The sequence below is a fragment of the Lissotriton vulgaris genome, chromosome 8 (genome assembly GCF_964263255.1).
Source record: "Lissotriton vulgaris chromosome 8, aLisVul1.2, whole genome shotgun sequence".
NCBI lineage: Eukaryota > Metazoa > Chordata > Amphibia > Caudata > Salamandridae > Lissotriton > Lissotriton vulgaris.
Genome location: NC_141696.1, coordinates 498,093,486 through 498,114,034, shown reverse-complemented (window position 1 = coordinate 498,114,034; position 20,549 = coordinate 498,093,486).

Sequence of the window (20,549 nt, the reverse complement as noted above, 5' to 3'; positions counted from 1 at the left end):
CCTTCACCTGCCACTCCTGCAAATTCACCTGCATCAAGACCCACACCAAACCCACAAACACAAAACAGAGATCCAACACCAACCACCTTACATGCATCCTTCTCAACACCCGCTCGGTTCACAAACACGCCATCGACCTTTGGAATCTACTCGACACCATTTCTCCGGACATCGCCTTCCTAACAGAAACCTGGATGAATGCCTCTTCAGCTCCAGACATCACCATAGCCATCCCGGATGGCTACAAGATCATCCGTAAGGACCGCACCATCCAAACAGGAGGAGGCATCGCCATCGTCCACAAGAACACCATCCGCGTCTCAACCAGCTCAGAAGACAACCTCGCTATCGCCGAACACCTTCACTTCCAGATCCACACCGACCCCAAGACCACACTCAGAGCACCCTCCTCTACAGGCCACCAGGACCCCGTCCAAAATTCAGCGAAGACATCACTGACTTCATCACCCCACACGCCCTCCCCTCAGAAGAATACATTCTACTGGGAGACCTCAATTTCCATCTGGAGAAGAGCAACGACAGTAACACTACCACCCTTCTGGCCAATCTCGCCAATCTCAGACTCAAACAACTTGTTAACACCCCCACACACTATGCAGGACACACACTCGACCCTATCTTCACTTCCAGCAAACATATCTCCTTCATGCACACCACACCCCTCCACTGGACGGACCACAGTTGCATCCACTTCATTTACAATAAGACCACGATCCACAACCACCCTCAACCAACTCTGCGAAGAAATTGGAACAAAATCACCATCGACCAGATCTCCACATCGCTTCTTCAAAAACCCCCTGCCTTTTCAACGAACCCTAACCAAGCCGCCATCAACCTCACACAATGGTTAACCCAAACCGCCGACAAACGAGCACCCTTGAAAAAACATCAAACCAAGCAAGGAAGCAAGAACGCCCCCTGGTTCAACAATGACCTTAGGAAATCCAAGAAGCTCTGTTGTTCCCTTGAGAAAACTTGGAAAAAAGACCCAAACTCTGTCACCCAAGCCACCTTCAAAAACGCCACCCGCAAACACCACCAACTAATCCGGACAGCCAAGAAATCAGCACTCAAAGACCGACTGGACAACAACGCCCACAACAGCAAGGAACTTTTCAACATCATCAAAGAATTCACCAACCCCACCGCCAGCTCAAACGACATCACCCCCTCTCAAGCCCTCTGCGACTCCCTCGCCTCATTCTTCCATGACAAAATCGCCGACATTCATAACAGCTATGACAACCAACCCGTAAACCAATCCACCCCACTCACCTCCGAACCTGTACCTCCTCCGAATAACCTTTTCGACTGGAACCCAATCACCACAGAAGACACCATTCGCCTGATGAACTCCATCCACTCAGGATCCCCTACAGACCCATGCCCCCATCACATCTTCAACAAAGCAGACTCCATTATCGCACCCCATCTCCGAGACGTCATCAACTGCTCCCTCAACTCAGCCACATTCCCAGAAAGCTGGAAACACGCCGAACTCAGCGCCCTTCTGAAGAAACCCACAGCTGACCCCACCGAACTCAAAAACTACCGCCCCATCTCGCTCCTCCCATTCCCTGCCAAAGTCATTGAGATAGCCATCAACAATCAGCTCGCCGCCTTCCTCGAAACCAACAAATCACTCGACTCCTCACAGTCTGGCTTCCGAGCCAAACACAGCACCGAGACCGCCCTCATCGCAGCAACAGACGACATTCGAACACTACTGGACAACGGAGACACAGTCGCCCTCATCCTCCTTGACCTCTCTGCAGCCTTCGACACAGTCTGCCATAGCACCCTGATACAACGCCTCAGAAACATCGGAATTCAAGGAAAAGCATTGGACTGGATCATCTCGTTCCTCGCTGGAAGAACTCAGAGAGTCCGCCTCCCCCCTTTTAAGTCAGAGGCCACCGAAGTCATCTGCGGCGTCCCGTAAGGATCATCACTCAGCCCCACCCTCTTCTACATCTACATGAGCCCCCTCGCAACCATCGCACGCCAACACAACCTCAACATCATCTCCTACGCTGATGACACTCAGCTGATCCTCTCACTCACCAAAGACCCAATCACCACCAAAACCAACCTACATGAAGGGATGAAAGAAGTAGCCGAATGGATGAAGCACAGCCGTCTGAAACTGAACTCGGACAAAACGGAAGTCCTCATCTTAGGTGCATCCCCTTCCGCCTGGGACGACTCTTGGTGGCCAACGGCCCTAGGAAAAGCCCCCATACCGACAGACCACGCACGGAACCTGGGCATCATCCTGGACTCCTCACTCTCGATGACCAGACAAGTCAACGCCGTCTCATCATCATGCTTCAACATCCTACGCATGCTCAAAAAAACATTTCGCTGGATCCCCACCGAAACAAGAAAAACGGTCACCCACGCACTGGTTACAAGCCGTCTGGACTACGGAAACACCCTTTACGCCTGTACCACCGCAAAACTGCAGAAAAAACTCCAACGCATCCAAAATGCTTCAGCCAGACTCATACTAGACATCCCCTGCACAGAACACATTTCCGTTCACCTGAAAGACCTTCACTGGCTCCCCGTCTACAAGAGGATAACGTTCCGTCTCCTCACCCACGCACACAAAGCCCTATACGAACTTGGACCTGATTGTCTGAACTCGCGCCTTTCCTTTTACAGCCCCACCCGCCAGCTGCGTTCGTCCAACCAAGCCCTCGCCGCTGTTCCGCGCATCCACAAAGCCACCATGGGGGGAAGATCATTCTCCTACTTAGCGGCCAAAACCTGGAATTCCCTTCCCAGCCACCTCCGTCTTACTCAAAACCACCTAGCCTTCAGAAAACAGCTTAAAACCTGGATATTCGATAAGTAAACCTCCCCCCCTTCCTCAAGCGCCTTGAGACCCTCTGGGTATGTAGTGCGCTATATAAATTCTGACTTGACTTGACTTGACTTGTCATTGGCCTAGGAGAAGACGTTGAAATTGTGCCTTAGAGGGTCGGGCTCAAGGTAGATCCTTGCAGAACTCTGCAGAGGAGTTCACAGGTGTCCGAGCAATACAGTGCCAAGTTGACTAACTGGGCCCTTCCATCCAGGAAGGAGCAGGTCCATTGGAGTGCATGTTCTTCAGTTCCGATGTCATGTAGGCGTTGGATGAGATGGGGTGGAAGACTGTGTCAAATACTGCAGAGAAGTCCGGGAAGATGAGGGCTGCCATGTCTCCTCTGTCCAGAGTCATGCGGATGTTATCCATTGCAACAATGAAAGCAGTCTCTGTGCTGTTGTTAGTTCTAAAAACAGAGTGAGTGGTGTCAAGGAGTTGGTGGACGTTGAGGTAATCGGCGAGGTGTGTGAATCTGTGCAATGAGAAAACAGTTCAGGAAGTATGCCTTATCAATACGGAGTTAGAGAAGCAATAGAAGGGACTTATAGAGTAAGTTATGCTGTACAAAGGTGATAACATGGAATTTTACCTTTACACTTTAAGGATACATGTGTGAATGTTCATTTATAAGTGCACTTTTTTCTAGAACATGTTTATTTGCATTTGCATCATAAACATATTTACAAGGTAATACAATTTATTGCACGTACTATATATGAATAGTTGCAAAGCATGCATACACAAAATATTGGATTATTTCTGCTACCTTGACTAGTGCTTAGCAACTAGCTGCCAGGTTTGCACTGTCAATCTGACAGCTGCATGCTTTGCTGGCTTTTTGATACACAATGTAAACTCCGGCTGTCTGCGAAGAATATTGAATAACCCGTGTCGCAAATTTCAGACTCCCGGCTCCCTTGAGTGGTGCTGTAATTGAGTATGTGCAGTCAAATGTCTAAAAATGTTTAAATATCACACGTACATTTTCCTAAGCGTTTCTCAATTGAAAGCTGCCCAGGGGAGAGTGACTTAACTCTCAAAATACGTGTTTTAGAAACGAATTAAGTCAAAACAGTGACACATTTGCTGGCTTTGTGCTCGCATTTCATAAATGACTGAAACACTGCAGTTGCAAATGTTTGCTTCCTCATGATAAATTGGATTATAGGGAACACTGAACGGAGTCATCAGAATCGACATATTAGTCTTAAATGTCTGCACATTTCTGGAAAAACTATCAGAGTAATTGAGGGCCACTTCTAAAGACTCGCTTCCTGATTAAATTTGGAGCCATATTTAAAAAATATTCAACTGAGGAGGAATTGGGTCTAGATGTGAGGTTCTCAATAGACACACTGATGAATTTTGAACGTCGTCCAGTTGCCCAACCCTTACAAAACCCTAGAGAAATCCATATGACGACAACCAAGTTAGAAAGATGTAAGCAACCTTTCGAAAAAATATACGACTTGCTTGGGATAAGAGGCACTCAACTAAAATTCAATATGAAAGGCAAATATATTATTATACCTAGCCCCTCAACGTGAATATTGAGGACAGGTGTATAACCTTGTCAAACGTATTAAATGTGCATTCCATTCATTATTATACATAAAAACTGTCCAAGCAATAGCGATAATTATCGCCATTTGGTTGGTTAGAGACAATAAATTACCGTTGAGCTGCGGTGATTTTTATCGCAGATAAACCTTGGTATTACCAAGGTTTATCGCAAATGCGATAAAAATCAGCCGCAATGCATGAACATCGCTGAAAAGTCAGCGATATTTATGCAATACCGAGCTAATGCTCTTAGCCATGTTATCCACCTCCCATTGGATAACATGGCTAAGAACTGCTCAGGGCAGGTGTTAGCTTTTGGAGATATTCGCGCTTAGCGCGAATATCTACATAAGTTGGTAATAGGAGATAGCGATGTTAGCGACTGTTTTCAGTCGCTAACATCTTGGCACGCCCACTTTGCATGTCAACAGTGATAAATATCACTGACATGCAAAGTGGGGCCCAAGATGGTCACTATCTCCTACTAGCTGTCGCTAACTGGTGTTAGCAACAGCTAGGTAATAGGGAGATAATTTTATCTCCGCTTTCTTGGCTTCTAAAGCCAAAAAAGCTGAGATAAATCCCCTTGATAATATGCCCCTGTGATCCTTCAAGCTTTCTTCAAAGTACTGACCACATTGCGGCATTCACACTTATTTACATGTCGGGGCCCAGACTGCCGTCTGTCGTGGAAGAAATACAAATACAACATATGCCATTTTTACAAGGAGACTTGCAACAGGAGTGGGGAAGAACGTTGCAGATAGCGCTGTAGCTCCCCAGTCTCCAAGCAGAAATCTGAGCTATGCAAAAAAAAAAATGCATCTCAATTAAATGACCCATAGTGAAAGAGAACATTTTAATTAATACTCTTTTGTATTAAAAGGTCAAGGAAGGCGCTCAAAAAGCAAAAGTCACAACCCTAAATTAGAAGGCGGACGAAATTTGCATCCCATTAATTCAGCAGTGCGTGAAAACACAATTGGCAATCGCTGTATGCTCCTCTCTCCATGTAGTCATTGTCCTAATGCCAGGTTAATTGGCTATAAACATTTGAGTAAAAAAATGAGAGGACTGAACAACAAAACAGCCGCCACCTGCTGTAACTACCTCGTTCTTTACCTATTGACACGGGCGGGGTCAATTAAACAGATTGGTGCCGGTGATATTTGAATTTGTCTGCTCCAAATGGGGCAGTTCTTCATGTTAGCATTGTGTTATATTTGTTTTGATCGTCAACAGTGGCATTTCATGAGAGGAACTGGGCTCATTCATAAGCTGTTGCTTGGCTTCAAATGTCCATAATCGGCCAATGTCAGTCGTTTCAGCACAGATCCCATTCATGCAAACAACTAGCACTGTCTTGTTATTAGTTGGAACCACTTTTCCACTTGTTTACATATTAATGAAGCAAAATGGTGTTTTGTGTATTGCCGCTTGTTATATGTAAGCGTGGTTGCCCAACACAAAGGGCATTGACAGTTATGAACGACCCCTGCAGCAGGCATTAACCACTGGTAATTGCCTGCCATCAATGTTGGGCTCCAGTGAAAGGCAAGGGTGCATAATGAGAGAAAGTTCAATTTACATCTGTTAATGCCTTAGAGCATATGAGCATTAAGGCTATCAGCACCCCACCCAATTCCAGCTATCATTGCTAAATAAACACGCCCATTGGTTCTGTCAGTTTCATATAATTTCCACTGAAAGCAGAATGCATGCAAGCAATAGCAGCTGGTGACAGTATCCTTAGCATGGTGAATGACTGAGCCAAGTTTCAACATTCTAGTCAGGGTGCTGAATGTCCTTGAAAAATGTCAGTGTTTAATAGTGGTTTTTACATTAGGATTGTGACATTTTAATGAATGTTTTGACATTCAAATGCAAGTTGGAAATGTTCTGCTACTTTCCTTCATTAAAGGTTAGCCTACCCTTTGGGCATTTCACGCAAGATCTTCCCTGTTAAAAACTCTCTCCACACACTTCATAACTTGTTCTGTGGTGTCAGCCACACTTGTATTGCACAAACCGCATTTTAGTTGTATCCTGTTTATGGAGACCTTGCAATCCTCTTGTTTTCTGCTTCTTTCATCATCATAAATACTTAAGTGCTATGAAATGTAAATTATGTTAGTATAGATCGGATGGTAAAGATCAGAAAAGCGAATAGTTCATCGATTTGCTAAACATCAGAATGTTACAAGGCATCTGGAGACGATTTCCATAGGTAACAGGCATGGAAATCCAAGAACATACATCCATTGCTCCTCGGTGCTTTCTTGAGATTATTAGGAGATATTTATGGCATGAGGAAGGAGTTATATTTGGGGTGTACATTTCAAAACAGATCTGAGATTATAGTCCCTCAGCCATTGGAAGACAATGCAGTCTACTAAGCAGAGGGGAGATTCGTTCTCTTTTAAGGACATTTTTAACCATCTTCTGCGAGACGTTCTGCAACACTGTCATTGCTATCTGGGGGAGGGAGGGGGCGGGGGGGGGGGGGGGGGGGGTTATCAGCAACATGTGGCACTAATACAGTTTTGATCCAATTTTGCCTCCACCAAAAGTTTTCTAATGCTTTTCAGTCTATAGCCGCAGCAATACATAGTTTGATGATATCACCACTGTACTACTTGGATCTTGATATTGAGATTAGGGAGCCGATTACGATGTCGGTCAGAAAGCATTGCGACCGAATCGGTCTCTGAATGGTTTCTGACTGAATCAGATTACTAAGGTTCCGAACACCGTTTGGTCGGACTCCCGTTGAATTCAATGGGAGCCTGTGTTCCAACCGATAACCCTGGCTCCCATGAAATGAAGGGGTGGTTGAGGAAAATTGTGCCTCTTCGGAGGGCACCCCATGGTGCCTGCCACACTGTGCATTCTTGGAAAAGTGGGACCCATGGGTACCCCCATGGACCCCATTCGGAAGCACCCGGGTGAAGGGGGGCCTGCTACGGGCCCCCAAAGTCAGATTCTGACAGCCAATCCATGTCAGAACAACCAATTCGGGAAGGCTGTCTGAATCCGACATCGCAATTGCTCGGTCGGAAACGTGGTATGTAGACCTGTACAAGTCGGCTCTGACTGACTCAGTTACTCCGAATGCCGTTCGGAAGTGAGTCGGAAAGGCCAAACAGTTTCTGACCATCAGACTTAGTGGTTCAGAAATGTGTACAAGTCAGTCAGAAAGGTGGGTCTGAATCAGATTCAGACGAACCGAATGCCATTCAGTGCCTTTCTGAATGACATCGTAATCAGCCCCTTAGCCATAAATGTGCTTTAAGGATTTGACCTTTACCTTGGTGATGTTTAAGTACCTGCTATAGCTCTGGTTACATTTCTTTCAATTTTAGGACTTCTTTAAAGATTGTTAGTTCATTTCAATGCAGTCTTCAATAACAAGAAAGTAGACTAAATGGTGCCAAGATCATCTTCTGGTGAGTAGGACAGCCTAAAGATAACCGCGGTATCATCTGCATAATTAGGAAACTTTACCTCAACTCGATGCAGTGTAACACAGGACCCCACATCGCAGCACCTTACAGCTCCTGATTGACCATCTCGATGACGGTAGTCCCGTAACTTGGCCTGCTTTGAGCAGGTGGCTGGGTTTAAAGTTAATAACAATTAATTTTGAGACACTTAATTTGACTTTAATGCAGAAAGAGGTGACTGGACTTAAGGAGAGATTCTCATATAGATAGGCCACCTTACACAGAAAATACTTGTGCATAGACACCGCTCCCTAGTTATCTAATATGATGTGCACTAACCAAGAGGGACGAAAGAAGGAAATACTACAAGACTGATAGATGGGGTATCCTGTTGTTATAGTGTCTTTGGAGAGTTGCAACGGTTATAATGAAAGTACTGCAGAGACTTCTGTATTTGTTTCAGGCAATCCCATACCCCCTGTAACAGGTAGATCTGGAGGCTTTACAAAAGAAACTACAAATATTTATCTGCAGCAGATAGAGGGCACATATAGCTAGCAGACTCATGATAGCTCCTAGGGCCCAGCAGGGATTGGCCTTCCTGATTTATGGAGATATTAACATGAACAGTGACAGAAACTGACAAAAAGTGAGTTTTCATGGACATAGCAGTGATTGGTAGACCACTCTAGCATGTCTTTTGGATGCCAAAGTAGGCAAGACCTAAGAATACATATGCAAGAGACATACTCTGCACAATCCTAAAGATCAAGGACATGGTAGATACTCATAACATACCTATTACCCTACAACCCGAGACTTCGGAACCCAGGGTTTATATCAGGACAAAATTATTCAAAATGTTTCAGGTGAAGAGTGGAAGAGTTCTGTATTATGAACCATTTGTTTTATTAGGGATAGATCAATTGTCTGCACAATGCAAAGCAAACTTTAAACTTGCTGAACAGGAACGTGTAATGCCCAGCTGTGCCATTGGGTTATGCAGCCCCAGATAAGGGTGGGTGTTACTCGGTCCTTAACTGAGTTTCTAAAATATATTTTATCCTGCCTAGAATCCAGAAGTGTCATATACAATCTGTCCTAGCCCCTGAAGTTTGGGGAGAGAAAACAGAAATGAGGCTTTCAAAAAACATGGGAATTATTAGGGTGAGAGAAAGAAGGGACAGAGACATGTGGGAGAGAAGTTGGCAGGATATACATAACTTTCAAAGAAAGGGTCTCAGCTGGGAGCAGAGATATAAAATGCTTCATAATTGGTAACTCACGCCCCAGTGCCTAAAACTGATTTTTCAAGGGAGAGCAAAATCAATGGTGGAGATATTGAAGAAATGTAAATACGGGTCTGACAATTTGGTGGTCCTGTAGTAAACTACTGCACTTTTGAAAAGATATCATGTGCAATATTAAGCAGATAATTGTATATCTGATTCAGGGGACACCTGGAGTCACTCTTTTGGGGTTACAGGATTCTAAGGCATGGGAAAAAGCAATGGAACACTGGTCAACCAGAATATGAAAGCTGCTAGACAATTGATAGCGGCTGATTGCAAGCAACAAAACCCTCCTACCTAGACACCAAATTGTGGAACTTAATAGCCTCGAAAAAAACAATGTGTGACATTGCTGACCAGAGTGAAAACGTTAGTAAGTTATGGCAACCCCTGGAAGACCATCTCATGAGGACTAAAGCAGGCCTCACAGTGCCCCACAGGCTTCAAGATCTGGATCTGAAGCTGAATTATTAGCTATAAGCGTAACTTCAGATTGTTGGTCAGGTCAATTTTTATGAGGAATGGGAGGAGGGGGAAGCGTAAAGAGTCCCAACAAATATACAAGTCTGGCAATGGGCGTGAAAATGGAAGGGGGTGGAGTTACATAGATTAGTTTGTTTTCGAAGGATAAAAAAGAAAATAGAGACTGGTTTGCTAATATGCCTTAACTGTTTTGTGAAGCTGTATCTAAACATTTATCAATAAAAAGCATTTAAAAGTAGATTATGAATAGATGATTCCATATACTTGTCTGGAGGGCTTGGCCCTCTCTGCAGGGTCATCCCCAGGCATTTTGCCTTCATCGCTCCTGTTTTCTGAACCTCTTTGTTGGCAGGCTTTTAGGACTCTGTGCACTTACCACTGTTAACCAGTGCTAAAGTGCTTGTGCTCTCCTCTTTAAACATGGTAAAATTGGTTTACACCCATTTGGTACATTTAATTTACTTTAAAGTCCCTAGTCAAACAGTATTACTTGTACCCAGTGTCTGTAAATTATATGTTACTAATGGCTATGCTGCACTCATTGTGCCACTCATTAAAAGTTGCCTTTTTAAACATAACTCAGGCTTGGCTTTGGAACCTCTATGCAATATTAAAATGCCATTTTAGCTTGACAAAATAACCATTTAGCCAGGCTTATACATTCTTTTTTAATACATATAAGTCACCCCTAGTGTAGGCCGTAAACAGTTCATAGGCCAGTGTGCATGGTATTTAAAAAGTTGATTATGTACTTTTAAGTTTTACATGTCCTGTGATAGAAATAGCAGTATCATGCACCCTGTCCATGTAAGGACCCTTCCATCTAGTTACACCCAAGATAACCTCTGCTCACCCCCTTGGTAGCTTGGCACGGTCTTCAAGTCTTATCTCAGAGGCAATGTGTAAAGCATGTGTACATCAACACACAGTAACACAGTGAAATCACTACAAATGGACCCCACACAAATTTAGAAAAATAGCCAATCTCAATCTAAACCAAACAAGACTAAAATGGCAAAAAAAATATTCCAACATACATAAATCAAAATACCACTTTTGAAACATTTAAAATAGTTTCTTCTATATTAAACTATGGGTGTGTCGCTTTTAGTACAAAATACTTGGGATGCGTCAAAATTCACAGTAGAAAACAGGAACAGTAGAAGTGAGGCGCCTGAAAGCAAAGCGATGCATCAATTTCTTACACACAGGAAAGGTGATGCGTTGGTTCCCTACACACAGGAAAGGTGAGGGGTTGCTTCTTTCCTCCCAGAGGAGGCGATGCGTTGGTTCTTTAATGCCATGTAGGGGAGGTGATGCACCAGTTCCTTACTGCGAGGGGAGGTGATGCATCGTTTTTCCAGACAAGAAGCCTTGATTCTTTACTGAAGCCCAGCCCCGATGTATACTTGTCACACAGGTTTGATGTGTTGAAAATACAGAAGCACACGGGTCGATGCGGTGGTGCCAAAACAGGTGCTGCGTCGAGTCTCCCAGGTGAGAACAACTGATGAGTCGTATCTTCAGGCGCACAGCAGGGCCGGAGTCGGATCAGGGATCTGGGACATCGGAGACATGCTGCTCTGGACTCAGGCTGCAGCAGTTCTTTTAGCTTTGGACAGGTGATGAGTCGATCTTTTCTGGCGCACAGCGGTGCTGTGTTGGTTTTTCAATCGCACAGCAAACCTGCAGTGGGAAAAATGGCGCTGAATGGCTATACACGGATTTCCATCTCTTCTTGCAGCAGAAGCCATCTCCAAGGGCCCAGAACTGGAATTGGCACCACTTTGTAGGTCAGAACTCCCAGCAGAGGAGTTCAAAGGCTGCAGGTGAAGTCTTTGATGGCCCTGAGACTTCTTAACAGGAGGCAAGTGCACACAAGCCCTTGGAGAATCGTATCAAGCAGGATACCAACATCAAAGTCCAGTCCTTAGTCACTGCAAGACAGATGCAGCAGCTGTAGTCCAACCCAACAAAGCAAACACAGCAAAGGGGCAGTACTCCTCCAGACAGCTCTCCAGCTCTCCCTTTTAGCAGAGTCTCCTTCTGATCCAGAAGTGTTCTAAAAGTCTGCAAAGATCCTACCTTGCCCTGACTTGGTTCAAGTCACACTACAGGAGGGTGGAGACAGAAGCATGTGAGGCCAGGCACAGCCCTATTCAGGTGTCACTGGCACTCCTCCCCCACTCTAGCTCAGGAAGGCCAATCAGCCTTGTGATGGGCAATCAGGATGGGCAGGGAACACCTCAGCTCCCTTTGGGTGACTGTCTAGAGTGAATGCGCAAAACAGTCCAACTGTTAGTCTGAACCAGACATTGATCCACAGGTAGGCAGACGTAAAGCAAGAAAATGCCCACTTTCTGAGTGCCATTTTCAAACACACAATTTAAACTCATCTTCACTAAAAGAATTGTTGTTAAATTCTGACCTCAGGCAGCTCAAACTCCTAATCTCTTGCTCTTCTTAATTGAAAGTTAAACTTGTACGATGTTACAAGGCAACTTCAATGATAACCTACGGGTGAGAAAGTCCTTGAAATAGTGGAAAACGTAATTGTCAGTATTTCACTATCAGGAAGAGCAAATCACACCCATACAAGTCCTACCTTTCACATACAATGCAATTGGCCCATGGGCAAACTTGGGCCTACCTTAGAGATGCCTCACAAGTAAGAAAAGGGAAGGCTAGGGCCTGGCAAGTCGGCGTACTTGGCAGTTCAACATAGCAGTTCAAAACTGCCCTCACAGACACTGCAATGGCAGGTCAGAGCCAGCTTGAAGGGATACTCATGTGGGTCGCACAACCAGCGCTGCAGGCCCACTAGTAGCATTTGATTTACAGGCCCTGGGCACATATAGTGCACTTTACTAGGGACTTACCAGTAAATAAAATATGCCAATCAAGGATAACCAATCATAATTCAAATTACCTAGGGAGCCCTTGCACTTTAGCACTGATCAGTAGTGGTAAAGTGCCCAGAGTAAACAAACCAGCAAAACGACGTACAGCTTACACTCAAAAACAAGTCAGTTTGGTCTCAAAATAATCGTATTTTAAAATCCTCTTTAAAGGTAATCTCAGATTTTAAGTCACAACTCTGAAAATGGCACTTTTAGAAAGTTATTAATAACTAAGGGCCATATGTATCAAGCAAAATGGCATTCACATTCGGCGTTTGCGAATGCAATTTTGCCAAATGGTATGTATTAAGGCAAAATAAGAAATCACAAAATTTGCGATTCCTTATTTTGCAATTGCATTTAAGGAATCACACATTTTGCGATTCCTTAAATGTGGCGATTCCTTAAATGTGGCGCACATACATGCCCTTAGGGCATGTATGTGCGCCACATGTGCACTCATGCTTATTTCAGGGGTCCGGTCAGTCACAAGGCTGCCAGGAATATGGAGCAAAGGGATAAGAGGATTTTTTTGTACACAATCACTCTGATTGAGTAGGAAAGCCCTCACACACCGACCTGGTCAGTGTCATGCTTCATCATCGGGCCCCACCGAAGAGACAGAGTGTCTCTTCGGTGTGCTGCGACGCCAGAAAGACTGCGGAGCTGGTCGTGTGGGGAGGACGTGTTGTGGAAAATAGAAAATTAAAAGTGCCTAACAGGGTATCAAAAAAACTTTTAATGAGTGATCCCTATGACACGTGTGGGTAGTATATGTGTCTGAATTTAAGTGCCAAGGTTATTAGGATTTGGTTAAATTCAGCTAAATACCACGAGTTTTAAAATTAATCAGTCAACATGTTTCTGCCGTACTTGTGGTATGTATTCACCAAGGCATTCTTCAGGACTATACCCCGGCGGTATGGACACTCTAATAGTCCACCCTGACCTGGGGACGTGAAAGTGAAAAAAGGAAAAGTGAAAAAAGTGCTTAAAAATTAGAAGAGCAATTGCTCATTCCAAAAAAGCCCCAAATTCAGGGGTGTATCAGCACTTTTAAAACAGGGCGCTACTAGCACCATGGGTCTCGGGAGGAGGATTGGAGCGCGCCTGGCACATCGCCCTCAGCGCTCACAACCCGCTTCTCAACCTGCAAGAATCCTCTGAACCGGACCCCGTCTCTTGCAGCTACGGTTGGTACGCCGGTATATGAGTTACCCCCTAGTGTGATAAGGTACTTCTGGTTTTTGCTTCACTATGATTTTTGTCACCTCCTCAGACATGGTTTTTGTTTAATTCGCATGTCGTGTTATTTTTTATGCTAACACACTGCAAGTTTCACTGATTTCACCATGAGGCACTACAAGGTCGCTTGATACTTATAATGTAGTCTTGCTAGCTCAGTCATTTCGTGATTTTGATTAATCACATTATGGTTTTTTCACACAGACAAGTATTTTCACTTTCTCATGTTTACTTTGGCTTAATCTAATTATGTGTTATTGTTAGACACTAGCTCTTCCCGGGCTAATTGAGGCATGACGAATCGAACAATTGCTGATTTATGCTATATATGTTTGTTGTAGATTTCCCCTGAAGAAGGGTGTATGTAAACCCCTGAAATGCATTGGGAAATATCAATATTGAGTTTGGAATCATGCACAACGAACCGTATAATTTGTTTCACACTGCATCTTTGAATTAAAAGAAGAAACAAGCAACGTCGGATGGCACAACAGACTGTTCTGTTTATTCACTTTGTTATCACTCATTGACTACTTTTGATTATGTGTTTAGAACTATTTCAACACAGTACTAAATAAGAAGTAAGCAGATGCACTCCAGGTGGAGCGCAACAGGGTAGTGCAGACTTTGTCTAAGACAGAAAGTCTTAGTCATTAATTTCTTTCAGAATCAGTGGTTAGGTAGTACCGCTCCAGAGTCAGCACACCAATTTGGTTTATTTTTCAATACTTTGTTTCCCAAGATCATTTGATAATATAGAGTGCACTAAAGCTGTTACATATCACACTTTTAGAAAGTTGGCATTTTCTTGTCCTAACCATTTGGTTCTTGCAGCCTGTGTCCTGAGTTTCACTATGAGATGTAGTTCGCAGTTAGCCTTTGTGTATTCCTCGCAGACAGTGAGACAAAGATAGACTGTGTGTTAGCAGGAAAAGCCATCGTGAGTAGAAGTGCAGCGGCTGAGCTGTCAACTAACACACTTATATTTTAAAGGAGCTTCCATAGCACACGCACAAAGGACTGCACATTAGAGTTTGGTCACCCAGACATCCTGGGATTGGGGCAGGGAGGATGTGAATTCCAGAACCATCTGTGGGGGGAGACTCCAGAAGTTTCTTTTACTTCACATCTGGCGCCAGGTATAACATAGAACCCTCAGAGCCACTCATCAGATCACTTCTGGACTTGTGGAAGACTCAGAAAGGTCTGTTTTACTGCTCTGTTGCAAAAAGGATTGCTCTGATTCCCGGCTGCCTGAGGAAAGAAGACTGGACCTGCTCCTTGAAAGCAGAACCACTGGAGAGACTCCAATGGCTAGCTGATTGGCCTTCTGTTCTGAGCTCCAGGGACATAACAAATTCCAGAGACCTGTCCTGCGTCTGCTCAGCTGCCCAGACAACTAGACCTGCCTGTGTCCCACTGCTGGCCTCTGCTTGAGTAAATCCTAATCGCCAAAAAGTGCACCCTATATCCCAGATCCTTGGCTGGCGTCAGAGTGTACTCCTCCTGGTTCAACTATGGGTATCGCAGAACCAATGCAACACAACTTGATGCAGAGCAACGAAGGACCTCGCTACGCAGCCCCATTAAGCTCCTGATTGGCAGTGTAATCACAGCTGAGGTAGCGCAAAACGCATCTCGATGCAGAACCTCGACGCAGCACCCCACAGCTCTTGATCGGTGGCCCCATTGAAACCGATGCAACTCGATGCAGCATGGCGCAGGACCTCACTTCTCAGGCCAAGTCCAACCAGGTTCACTGACTAGTGGATCAAACTCAGTTGTGTATCTGGGTCGCGCTCTATCATGGTTTATTTGAACTTGTGACTTTGTCCTGGTTCAGTGTGACCAGAGAATCCTACTTGGCGCTTTGCACTTTTTGGTGCTATTTTCATTCAAGACTTATAAATTGCATACCTCCAGTTCCACTAATCGTATTTTTGTCATTGTGAATTGTATGTATTAAAATTTGCTCTATTTTTCTTGATTGTTATGGGATTTTACAAGTGTTGTGTTTTCACTAAGCCCAGGCAGAGTTGGTGGAGTCACACTCCGCGGAGTTCCACAGAGTTGGAAAAAAACTCTGTGGAAATGCGCTCCTCTCCCCTCCACCCTCCCTAATTTAATTATAACAAATAAAAAAGCACATACCTGCTGTGGTGTCTCAGGGCTGCCCTCCTCCACGCCATGGTCTCTCTCTCCTCCTGCTCCTTCCCGTCCCTGTCCATGCAAACCCCTACGTTGTACGTTTTGTATGTGCACTTGCGTGCAATATGTACAACGTAGGGGTTTGGGTGGACAAGGAGGAGGAGGAGTGAGAGGCCATATCGAGGAGGAGGGCATGATTGTGGCAGTTGCTTGAGACAAGCTCACACACCCCTCAACCAACAACCCAATTTCTCACACTATCAGAATAAATCAATTTTAGAAGAGGGACATACTGAGGATAGATATTCCCTTCACATCTGCTGGTAATGCCTAAATGGCGTGTATGTCTGGGATAAGGTACGAATGATGGTAACGGATGTTATGGTGGAAAATATCCCTGAGGACCAGGCTACCTTGCTGTTGGGGTGGCATGGTTTGGAGGCAAAGACTTCCGTCTATGAAAAAAGTAGATTGTGCCCATAACTTTTTACATTGTGTAAAATGGTAATCACCAGTGTTTGAAGTGAAGAAAAAAGTCCCACAGAGTTGTTGTGGTATACTAGAATATGGTCCAAATAAGGTTTGCATCTAGAAGCACATTGAAGAAATTCACCCAAGATTGGAATACATTTCTGACACACATGCTTAAAGACTAAATTTCCCTGTTTAAATTAGAGTCCTTAATCGCTTTTTTAAATAAATATTACAGATTAATTTAGATAGAAAATATTTTTGGTAATGTCAAAGATCTGTAATCAAATATTTTAAAACGAAAAAAGTTGCAATCCCAATATTTTGAGTGAAGCAGAGTAAGGGGGCAACTGCATTTGATCTGCTCATCAGGGAAGAAGGTAATGGTAAAATGCCATCTTTTGGGACATGCTCTTCAATATTTCATACAGCCCTTGGATGTCTGGTCAGTGGATGAGATGCCAGGCACCCAATATAAGAGTTGTTATGTCTGTAAATATATGGTTTTGGTACAAATTGGATTATTGTTTGTTGTGGGCGATTGCGCACTTCAGGAAATAATCACATCTCTTGTCAGGAATATTTCTCAAAGTCACTAAATTAACTTAAAATCAAACCCCTCCTAGTAATGGCACGGAGAAAATAGGCTTAACTTTGGGCAACATGTAAAGTATATAATTGGTTCCAAAAAAATTATAAAGGTAAAACACCAAAGAAAAAAATAAGTCAAATTTGAAAATTAGAGAAAATTTAATGAACAAAATTACACCAAAATACCATAAATCCAATAAGGACAACCTGAGTTATGAATTTGTAAAGAATTAAAGGAAAATAGTGCCAAAAAGAGCAAAGAGCCAATGGTAGTCCATAGTAGTGATAGCCCATGACAAGGTGTGATTTCAGATGGACTGAGATGGAGCACTGCTCTGATACACCAAGTAGATTGGTTCTGGGGAAGGTATGGCAGTCTAAAAATTGAAAAAGTTTAAAAGTGCTAATCCAAAATGGGACTGTGTCTTTTTTAAAGAAACCCTGTTTCCCTGTATGACAAATCTGAAATTCTAGGCAGCGCTGTGGAACTGCCAGTTGTATACCTGTTGCAGGTTGGTCCTGCTAAGGCCCTGGAGCTTTTGAGGATTTTGCGTGAAAAATGCTCTAAATCCCAAGCAGAAAGAGGCTTAGTCATTTTTCAGAGCTTCTGGAGCAATTCAGGGGTGAATATGAATTTACCAGTGGAACTGCTGGTTGGGTACTTTTCACAGTATGTCCCCTTGTGGTGCCCCTTCCTGGTGCCCAAGCAACCAATAACCACTTCTAAGCCCCTGAGACCTTAATTTAGTCTGCACCTAGAGATTCTAAGGAGATCAGACAGAAGTTACCAACAAAGTAGAGACCAAGTACCATTTCCCACTAGGCAGCTGGGAAATATAGGTAAAAGGGCTCTAGCAGCTTTTTGTATCACTGTAGATGTTATGTTATGTTATGTTATGTTATATGTGTTTATATAGCGCACGGCTGCCCCAGCCAAGGGGCGTCCCGGCGCTGGCTGTCCATGTCCAAAAGAGGCTGCTGCTGGTGTATACTGCAGGTGACACAACATAACTAAGGAAAGAGGTGAGTTTTTATAGCTTTCCTAAAGGATAGGAGATCATTCATCCTACGAATCTGGGCTGGAAGTTCATTCCAAAGTTTTGCTGCTAGGTAACTGAATGAGCGGCCGCCCATCTGACTTAATTTAATGCAGGGTACAGTGGCCAGGTTCTGTCCCTCCGACCATAAAGTGCGTAGAGGAACGTAGGATGAAAGAAGTGGACACAGCATGGGGGGGAGGCACATTTCAGAATTTTAAAAGCGAGGCATAGAGTTTTAAAATGAATCCTTTTTTCTACCGGGAGCCAGTGTAGACTCCTGAGGGTATTAGTAACAGATTTATGGCGGAGGAGGCCTGTCAGAGCCCTCGCGGCAGCATTTTGGACTCGCTGCAATCTGGCTTTCTCAGCTACGTTAGTTCCTAGCAGCAAGGAGCTAGCGTAGTCCAGCCGTGAGAGAATGGCTGATAGTACCACCAGTTGGCGGGTTTGGTGATCAAAGTATTTTAAAATGGGTCCTAGGTTTCGTAAAATTTCGAAGCAAGTGGCCGCCACTTTTTTTGTATGGTGGGTGAAGTACAAGGCAGAGTCCACCCAAATTCCTAAGTTTTTTACAACATTTTTGGGCACTGGTGGTTGACCCAGGGTTTCAGACCACCAATTACTCCCCCAGGTTGTTGTGTCTTTACCTAACAGCAGGACCTCCATCTTGCCGGTGTTGAGTTGTAGGTAATTTGATGTCATCCAGCTGGTGATGTCGGTGAGAGTCTGTTTGAAAATCTGTGCACTCAGGCCGCTCTCGTCTTTTAATGCTACCACCAACTGGGTATCATCGGCGTAGGACACAAGTGATAATCCGCGCTTCCTGGCTACCTCTGCCAGAGAATGAACATAAACATTAAACAAGGTGGGGCTGAGGGCAGACCCCTGAGGCACTCCCTGTTCAACAGGACATTCTTTGGAGAGGTACGGCGGGATGGAGACCCTGAAAGATCTATCCGACAGGAAGGCCTTGAACCAGCTGAAATGCCAGAAACCGGTCCCCGGAAGCTTGTCTCCTTTCTGGTGAAGAATTGGCTTGGTAGTTTGGTCTGCCCTGTTCCCATGATGCACTGGGCCAAGGACAGACTGATTTGCATATAGCCAGGTTCTGAGCTGGGATGGGGCAGTGAGTTAAATAACGGTGATGGATCAAGCCCTGATCTTTGGACTGGGTAAGAGTGGTCTGCTTAATTCAGATACTCTGTTCATCACCACGCCCTTTTCTGAATCGTTTGAACCAGCTAAGGGCCTGACCAGATACCCCTCCTTCCTCAAGCCTGGACATCAGCACCTTGTGTGAAACCGTATCAAAGGCAGCACTGAGAGCTAGAAGAATCAGTGCTGCAGTTCCTCCTGAGTCGAGTATAGTCCGAAGGTGTTCAATACACTCAGGAGGGCTGTTTTGGTGCTGTGCCCGGCCCAGAAGCCATGTTGGAACTGGTCTAGAATGGAGTTAGACACCAGAAAGTTGGTCAGGGTCGAATTAACATGGGCTTCCGCCACTTTGGCTGGCCAAGGAAGTAGAGAAATGGGCCTGAAGTTTTCAGGTAGGTTAGGGTCAAGTGTGGGTTTCTTTATGATGGGAGAGACCCATGCTTGTTTCCAGCTTCCGGGAATACTGGCCGTGAGAAAAGACAGGTTGATAATGTTTCTAAGAGGGCCTAGTATTGTCTCGCCTGCTTCTTTGAATTGTTCAGGTTTAAGGGGTCTGCAGGCGAGCCTGATTTAATTTTATTATATAATGTCAGAAGGTTTTCTTGGTTGAGTGCCGGAATGATGGAGAGTTTGGGCCTGTTAGGGTCTGTTGTGGGGGTAAGTTGAGAAGTAGTCGGAAAAGAGTTATGCATTTTCTTGATTTTGTCCATGAAAAAATGGGCCAAGTTATCGCATAATGCAGGTGAGGTGTTAGAGTTATTTTACTGTTTTTTTGGCACTGAGCTCTTTCAATATTCTAAAAATGGTTTTGGAAGCATTCTGGCTGTTGTTAATCTCAGTAGCGTAGTATGCTTCTCTTATCCGACATATGTTACGGTGGTAGCTTTTTTGTAGCTGGACATACAGTGTCTTGAATGTAGGATCGTAGTCCCTTCTCCATCTACGTTCAGCTTTTTTTAGCGCCTTTCTTTGTGAAGTAAGCTTGTCATTAAACCATGTGCTGGATTCGTGACTTGATCCACTTCGCTGGGATCAACGTGTCTAAGGCCTTATTGACCTAGTCACAAAAGCTGTCATACTCTAAATTAGGGTCCTCACTAGGAATAGGTTGGTCAGTAGTGAGGAGAGCGTAGAATTCCTCAAGACGAAGCTTTTTCCATGGTCTTAGTGCCATGGTCACTAAGTAATGGTCTGTCCAAGTCATGGGAATAGGTGATTCTACATTCGTATTGGTAAGGTTGGAGAAGATCGGGTCTAGGTGATGTCTGCCACTATGTGTAGGGCCGCTCACAAGTTGGCAGAGCTGTAGGGCGGCTAAGTCA